Consider the following 8,345-nt stretch of genomic DNA (forward strand, 5'->3'; position numbering starts at 1 on the left):
AACGAATTTTCAAAAAGAGAGATTAATGAAGGGCCTGGGAGCTGAATGGCCAAGATAAAGGTGCTTCTGGGCTCAGGTTGCCTCCTCCAGGTCAGAATCCAGACTGGCACCTGCCACTCAGGACCCACCTGCTGGGGGCCACAGTGACTGAGGGACTAAGAGCTCATGGTCAACACAGTGGCATCAGGAGGAGGCCCTGACCACGAAGGAGAGGTTTACAAGCACCAACTCCACTTAGGGAGCTGGCTGGATGGAGCTGTACACTACCAACTTGAAGGCATGTCCCTCCTCATCCTGGCCTGAGTGTGTCTCATCACCTGCAGTTGGGGAAGGTGGCTGCGCATTCTTCCCAATAAAGACTTAGTATCTCTCTTCCAAAAAAAAAAAAAAGAAAAGAGATAGAGCAAACGAGAGAGAGACTAATGAGAGAACAGGGATAGTGGTATACCATGATCATGGAGACAAGGAGATAGTGGGTGTACCATACTCATGGACAGGAAAACTGAAGTTCATAAAGATATTGATTATCCCCATTTGTAGTTTCAACACAATCCCAATCAACACCACAACAAGGTTTTCCCTGGAACTTGACAAAATGATTCAATTTTTTTCCTGGAAGAACAGAGGGTTGCACATAGCCAGGACACTTCTCCAGAACAGGGTGACACTACTGGTTCTACCAGATATTAAGACCAATTACAAACCCTATAATTAAGTCAGAGAGATATTGCCAGAGGGGGAGGCACATTAACCAATGGATTGGAATTAAATGCCCACTGACAGCCCTATGCAAATCAGGAGATTTGCTGCAAGATAGACACAGTCTGTCCCAGCAGTGGACAGGAAAGTCTACTCCATAAGAAGATCTGGGAGGTGGGAATTTGTTGGAAACAAAGACATTGATTCCCTATTTCACACCACTCACAAAACTTAACTCCATGTGGCTTAAGGGGGTTACATGCAAAAATATAATAAAATAAAAATTTTAATGTCTTGGTAGAAAATATAAGCAAACTTAAGGGAAAAAAATCTTCCCAAGTAAGAGCCCATGGGCATTGTCTGTAAGTAAGTAAAGATTAGTCACATGGGGCACAGTGGTACACACCTGTAATCCCAGCAATTTAGGAGGCTAAATCGGGAGGATTGCAAGTTTGAGGCCAGCCTCAACATTTTAGTGAGACTCTGTCTCCAAATAAAAGAAAATAAAAGGGGTTGGGGATGTGATTCAGTGGTAAAGTGCCCTGTGTTCAATCCTAGTACCAAATTTTGTTTAAAATTCAATGTGCATACATTAAGAGTAGGACTTTTTGTTCACCAAAAGTCACCTTGAAGGAAATGAAAAGGTAAGCTGCAAACCAGAGGAAGACATTGGCAGTACACTTATGGTCCTCAACTCCGATGGTTCAACTTACAATTTGTTTGGCTTTACAATGGTGCAAAAAACAGTATTCATCCTGTAGAAACTACATCAAATTTTAAAGTTTAATCTTTCCCTGGGCTAGCAATGTGGGGCACATCTTAAGATACAGGGCACCAGCAATGAGCTACAGTTCCCAGTTAACCATGAGGTCATGAGGAGGGAAGACTGGTACTATGCAGGGTACTGTGGCGGATCGAGGATGTTTGGTTACATAGACTCAATACATTTTCAATTTATGATATTTTCAACTTATGGTGGGTCTACCAGGACATAGACCCACCATAAGTCAAAGAGCCTCTGTACTGAACTGACGAAGAAGTAGTATAAACCATACATAAAGAATTCCTATAATGCATCAGAAGAGCACAAAAGAACCCAGAGTCATGGAGAAGGTAAAAACGGGTGGCACAGAGATACTCAGCAGGAGCTGGGGGTCAGAAAGAATGCAAATCATCTCGACCTAGATGGCTTTAAACAACAGAAATTTCTTTTCTCACTGAGCGTTCAGAAGTCTGAAATCAAGGGGTCAACAGGATCAGTTCCTGCTGGAGAGTTGGGATAGCTAAATGAGCACTTACTACATGCTCACGGGGAAAAAAATAAAATATGTGAATGCAGAAAAGCATCAAGTAAGCATGGGCTGTTAACTGGATGAGTGATCCAGGGTAAGGGGATGAAGGCTCAGTACGCATGCTGCCTACAGGCCCGAACCTCGGGCTGCAGCTCAGCCCACACTGCCCTCCCTCCCTGGAGCCTGCGGGCCTTTGCTGCTTCCTTCTGTGCACGGATGCCACTCAAGGGTAGGGGCGGAGCAAAGCTCCCCTGGCTGCAGCAGGCGGTAGCAGCAGGATGCTACTGTTTGCAAATCGAAACCGGCCTGTGGCTTCAGTCACCAACTTGTGAAACTGCCTGTCACTACTTCCTCCCTGTGTGAAAGTCCCTCAGTGAGGCTGTGGGCCGGGAGGGGCAGGAGGGGAGCCCTGGGGAGCCACCGTGCTGCTCTGTCCCTCTCCCTCTGTGCCTGGTGTCAGCTGTGACAGGGCAGCACGGAGGATGCAGATTCCTGGCTGGGACTTGTGACCTGGGGTGGCAGATGAGCAACTTCACTTCTCCAGCCTCAGTGTTCCCTTCTGTGAACCCATGAAAAATAATCACCAGGTTCCTGCGGGGAGCACAGACCAAGCCCATTCCCCTCAAGACCCTCCCACGTCCCGCATCCCTGTTCCTTTTTTGGTTAGTAACAGGATTGAACTCAGGGGCACTGGACCACTGACCCGCATCCCCAGTCCTATTTTGAATTTTATTTGGAGACAGGGTCTCACCAAGTTGCTCAGCGCCTCACTTTTGCTGAGGCTGGCTTTGAACTTGCGATCCTCCTGCCTCAGCCTCCCCAGCTGCTGGGATTACTGGACTGCACCACACACCTGGCTCCCTGTTCCTCTTAAGGTGAAGACCGGCCCTCTCAGGGCACATGAAGCCCCTAAGGGTCCAGCCCACCGCCCTCCCACACGGCCCCCTTCCATGGCCTCCCGCACGTATCCAAGCCTCTTCCACTGGAGGCCTGTGCATGGGTCTTGGCCTCCCCAGCCCTCCCTGCATTCAGGCCTCAGCCCTGAGGCCGCCTCTTGCAGAAAGCCCTCCCTGCCGCCCTGCTGGCCCGGGTTTGCCTGTGATGCCTCCGCTGCCTGCGCCACGGTCCCCGTTTATTTCTTCAGGTGCTGAACGTCCTCTGTTTCTCTCTCTGTCCCCAGACCACGAGTCCCACAGGGTAGAGACTGGCCTCAACTGTCAGCAGCTCTGTCCCCAGTCTCTGGCCCAGGGCCTGGTGCACCGGAGGCAAAATGACCCCTATTATCAGCATGATTATTTGCGAACACAATGATTGAGCCCCGGCTGTATACAGGAACTGGGGCAGAACCATGACCCAAACGGACTCCCGATGGCAGCGGAGGGAGAAAGGACACGTGGGTGGCAGTGATATTTGAGCTGCAACCTAAAAGAAGTTGAAGAGACGTGGTCCCAGGTGGAGGCACGGAGGCAGGGGCATGGCTGACTTGGAGAGCCGGGAGCCCGAGGTGGCCTGAGGAGGAGGAAGGGGAGGAGGCAGGGGGGCAAGAGCAGGCAGAGCCTCTGGGGAGGCCTGGCTTTTACCCTGAGGGAGCTGGAGCCACAGAGGGCTGTAGACAGGACGGGTCCCCTCAGGCCACCATTTGGGCAGAAGCAAGGCGCCCCAGGAGGTGGTGCTGCTGCTTTGCTGCTTCCGGGGAGCAATATGGCAGTGGGGGGAAGGGAACAGGGCTGGGGACAATTCTGCTGGCAGAGGGGCGCCTGTCTGGGCGCATCTCGCGGGGAAGGAAACAGGCTCTGAGGACCCAGGGGTTTGGGTAAGGAGCCTGGAAGGGCCAGTGGGAAGCTCAGAGGTGTCAGCGTCCCAGGAGGCGGGCCGCCTGCCTGAGCAGGTGCCAGCTCCCTCCTGATGCAATCCTGACCTTCCAGCTCTCTCTGACTTGCTCTCTGTGACCTTGATCTTTGCCGGTGATGAGAAGCCCGAACTGGCGTCACACAGACTCACGGCCCCACCCCAAAACCCGGGACTCCAGCACCAGCGGTTCCCAGAGGGGACACTGAGGCGCAGGGTGCCCTGGGGCCAGAGCAGCAGTGGAGGATTTGAACCCAGGGCTTGACTCTGGCCCCGCCGTGGGCTCGCTCTGCCTGGGGGGATGGTGTCTGTCACCCGCGGGCCACCCTGGACTCCTGCAGTCTTCCCACCTCCCCTGGGGCGCTGGCTGTGCTGCCGACCGGGGTCTGGCTGGGGTCTGGCTCCCGGATGTACAGGAGTCATTTTTTCATTCAGTTCTTCCTTCAGTCCCAGCCTCCAGCCCGGCCTCCAGTGGGCGAGGCCCAGGGCCCACTGTGGGGTCCACGGCGGACATGGATCCCCTCCCGCCGTAGGGTCAAGGCGAGGCCGGGAGGAGGTCCCCAGGAGCTCGGGAGGCACAGGGGGCTCCCCAAGGGCAGTCGCGCTGAGGAGCCCAGAACCTCCCTGGCGTCTGTCCCCACCTGACGCCGCAGGAGGGCCTGGAGCTCCCAGCCCGAGTCCGTGCCTGGCGTCCTGCGTGGCATCTGCGCTGTCCCAGCCCCAAGCCCCCTCAGCTGCCCGCTCTGCTCCCCGTTCCTGGCCAGCAGCAGACAGCGGGCACCACTGGGCCCCCGCCAGCCCTGCGGCTGGGAAGCTCCCGGAGGGGCAGGTGCCACCCAGCCGGCCGGCGGAGGAGCCCAGGGACCGCGGGCTCCGGGCAGCCCGAGAGCCACAGAGCCCCGCAGCTGGACTGAGGTGACCCGGGAGGCCCCTGGGACTGGGGCCGCAGCCTGGGGTTCCCCTCTAGAAGTGGCGGGGGCGGGGGTGCTGCTTCCCTGCGGGTTGAGCTACGGGGCTTCCCGGGCGGGCGAGGGAGGGGCTCCCTGGCCCTTTGGGGCTTCCAGGCCGCAGTAAAGGGGCCCTGAGGGCAGGCAGGGCTGCGGGGCGCTGGGCAGGTTTGGATCTGGGTTTGTCCAGAAGGCTGGGCCCCAACGCTGGCCAGGCCTAGTGGACTCAGGGGGCCTGGCCGGGGGGATCCTGAGGTGGAGAGGGGAGAGCCGGGGAGACAGACAGACGGGAGACAGACAGACGCAGGGAGGTGAGAAGTGGGAGAGGCTGCAGCCCCCGCTCCGCGCTCCAGCAAACAGGCGGGAAACCGGGGTCAGGCCCAGTCCCTGGGCAGAGGCCCTGGAGGCCCCTCCTGGAGGCCCCTGCTGGAGGCCAAAGGAGGTGCTGCCCGCTCCCGAGTCACTCGGTGACGCTCATTATTCTTCAGGATGGGGATGGCTTCTGGGTGCCATTCCACGGGGACTGACCCTCTCCCCCACCGCCCCCAGAAGGGCCGATTGCTCCCATTTCACCAGAGGGGAAACTGAGGCCCAAGCTGCACTGCCGGCCGGAGGCGGAGTGGAGACGCCCTGGTGTGGGAGACGTTAGGCCACCGGCCGTGCGACTCCCGCAAGTGGCGGGGAGGCGCCCGGGATGTTTTTCTTCCCTCCTCTGGATTGTTTTGGTTTTGGCAGGAAGGACCCCCGGAGGGCGCAGTCAGTTCCTGCCGGGCAGGGTCAGTCCAGGGCGGGGACAGAAGCCGGGAGGGCTGGGAGCCAGGTGGGGGGAAGGCTGGGGCGCGACCTTGTTGTCCCATCCCCACGCACGGGCCTGGGGCGGGGCGGGGGGCAGCGCACGGGGCTGGCGAGCTTCCCGCCACCCTGCAACGCTCCGCGTGCTCCGTTATTGAGCATCTATGGCCGCAGCTTCGTGGCCGCCCAGGCAGGTGAGGCTGGCCCCCGAGGCCTCGGAGGAGGGCCGCTCAGCTGGGGGTGAGGTCTGAGCCGGACAGAGGGGAGGACTGGGGGCAGCGGTGGGGGGGCTGTTTGCCTTGCCTGGAGCACACAGCAAGCGAAGAACGCGGTGGAGTGAGTGGACTCCTCCCTTAGAGGACGTTTATGTTGGGTCAAAAGATGACCCACGGAATAGGAGAGGATATCCACCTTCCTAAATCTGACATGGGTCAAACAGCCAGAATATATAAAGAGCTCTCGCAACTCAACAATACAAACGATGAAGAACCCAATGGAGGACAGGCAAAGAATCTGAATGGACAGTTCTCCAAAGAAGATCCACCAACGGCCAAGAAGGACAGGAAACAAAAATGACTCACTGGCTCAACCAAATCGTCCATGAAGGAAACAGATCAAAACCACAAAGAGCAATCCGCTGGCCTCAACCCCAGCGGCTCAGGAGACTGAGGCAGGAGGATTGTGAGCTCGAGGCCAGCCTCAGCCACTTAGTGAGACCCTAGGCAGCTCAGGGAGACCCTGTCTCTAAATAAAAGAGAAAGGGTTGGGGGTGAGGCTCGGTGGTTGCCGAGTGTGTGGGAGGTCTGGACTGAATCACAAAGCCATCACACGGGGAGGATTAAAAAAAAAATGTTGCTGTGGCCACAGGGAAACTGGAAAGCGTTTACACGCTGGCGGGGATGCGCGGAGGAGTGGCGGGTGCTCAGTGAGGGAGATGTGACCTGATCTTGCAACGGCGCACCTGCACCTGGGCATGGACCACAGGGAACCGCAGGCCGAACTCCTCCACGCATGCGCACAGCGGCCCCTGCCCCAGCAGCCCGAGGGGAAACCGCCCAGAGGTGGACCGATAAGTGAAGAAACGCACGTGGCCCATTCACACGGGCAGCATCACCCAGCCACCAAAAGGAGCGAAGCCCGACATCTGTGGCTGAACCACGAAAAAACGTGACCCCAGCCAGAGACACACAAGGCCACGTGGGGTGGGACTCCGCTGATACGAAAAGTCCCGACGCCTGAGTCCAGAGGAGCAGGAAGCAGAGCAGCGGCCTCCCTGCTGGGGCCGGGCCAGGGCGGGTCACCTCCTGCAGCCCATGTCCCCAGGGAGCCTCTGGGTGCCAGTCCCATCCCAGCTCCAGGGCAGAGGCAGTGACCACACCTCTTTCTGACCAGACCCAGAAGAAGCTGCTGGAAGGGTGGAGCCCAGGGTGCCTGCAGAGGTCAGCGGAGGCACCTGTCCCCCATTCCCAGGGAGCGAGCGTCCCCAGAGCCGTGGGGGAAGGGAGAGATGGGCCAAGGAAGATAGAGGTGGAAAGGGGAGGCGAGGAGAGCAGCAGGGACTTGCAACAGGCTTCCTCCTGGTGTCCGTGGCAGACGGGAACGCTGAGGCCAGCCGGGGAGAATCCTGCCCTCCCAGATAAGCCTAACTGAAGCTTATCTGAACAACTCACAAGTCACATCCCAAGTCTCCTGTTCCATGATCACCCCGTCCCCAGAATAAAACTCTGGCCCATTGGACCTTGAGTGCCATGGGCTGGGACCTCAAGCTCTCCCCTGTCCCACACTGCAGGAGGCTCCAGCTGCCTCAGGACCTTTGCACCTGCTCCTCCGGCCCTTCCTCACCTGATGGCCCAGCACTGCCTCTGCCAGGAAATCCTCCCTCACCCTGTTCTTCACATTCTCATCTGTCCCTCATCCTAGCATGTGCCTTCTGCTGCCCACTGGGAGTCCCCCATGACAAGGCAGAGCTGACCTGCGCAGGACACAGCCTCGTACACAGTGGGCGTTCCACACGTTCTCTTTGTGGTCGTGCTTGAGGATGGAACCCAGGGCCTCACACATGTGGGCGAGCGCCACCCCAGCCTGCACTGACTTCTTGAGTGAGTGGGTAAATAGCTGAACTGAACTTGGAAAGGGGGCGCAGCCGCTGGGAGGAGCTGAGGCTCCGTTCTCGGAGGACCCCCAGATAATGGTCACACAGCCGCTGCTCAGTGCTTACCCGGTCAGGGCTAGAGGCGCCGCTCAGTGGTAGAGCCCTCACCGCGCATGTCTGAGCCCTGGGCTCCATCCCCCATGCCACAAAAATAAATAAATACGGGGCCAAGATTCTCCTAAGCAGAGTGACTCAGCCCACTGGGGTCAGGACTCGAGCCAGTATTGTGAACCTCTTCCTATTTTATAGACAGGCAAGCAGAGGCCCCGAGAGCCTCCTGGTCATTTCCTGGCAGCAGAATTAGTCACTTGCCTTAAAAAAAGGAGGGGGGTCTTGAGTGAAATGTCGGGTTTCAGGCACGGCTGAATCCAGGTGACTGACTCTCCACCTCTGCGTTTTTGTCCTCCCTGCAGACTTCTCCCCCAGGCAGGCGCCCCATGAGAGGAAAAGAGGCTCCTGGGCGCACTGCATGCCCTCCTCTGCCCACCCAGCCTCTCCCAGCGGGAGCAGGTGTCCTCTTTCCCAACCAAGCCAACAAAGTTCTAGCCAGGACAGGCTGCCTGTCCTATGGACCCAAGGGCCTGTGCCTGGAAGTGGGCTGGTGGACAACTGCAC

At 57.7% G+C, this 8,345-nt stretch overlaps 1 protein-coding gene across 7 annotated transcripts in view; it reads right to left on the minus strand.

Moving 5' to 3' along the window:
* The window catches only part of PDE4C (phosphodiesterase 4C), a 187,969-nt gene that overhangs the window by 68,147 nt on the left and 111,477 nt on the right, over positions 1-8,345 (minus strand). The window lies entirely within an intron of this gene.

This window comes from Sciurus vulgaris (assembly GCF_902686455.1).
Source record: "Sciurus vulgaris genome assembly, chromosome: 16".
NCBI classification, from domain to species: Eukaryota; Metazoa; Chordata; class Mammalia; order Rodentia; family Sciuridae; genus Sciurus; species Sciurus vulgaris.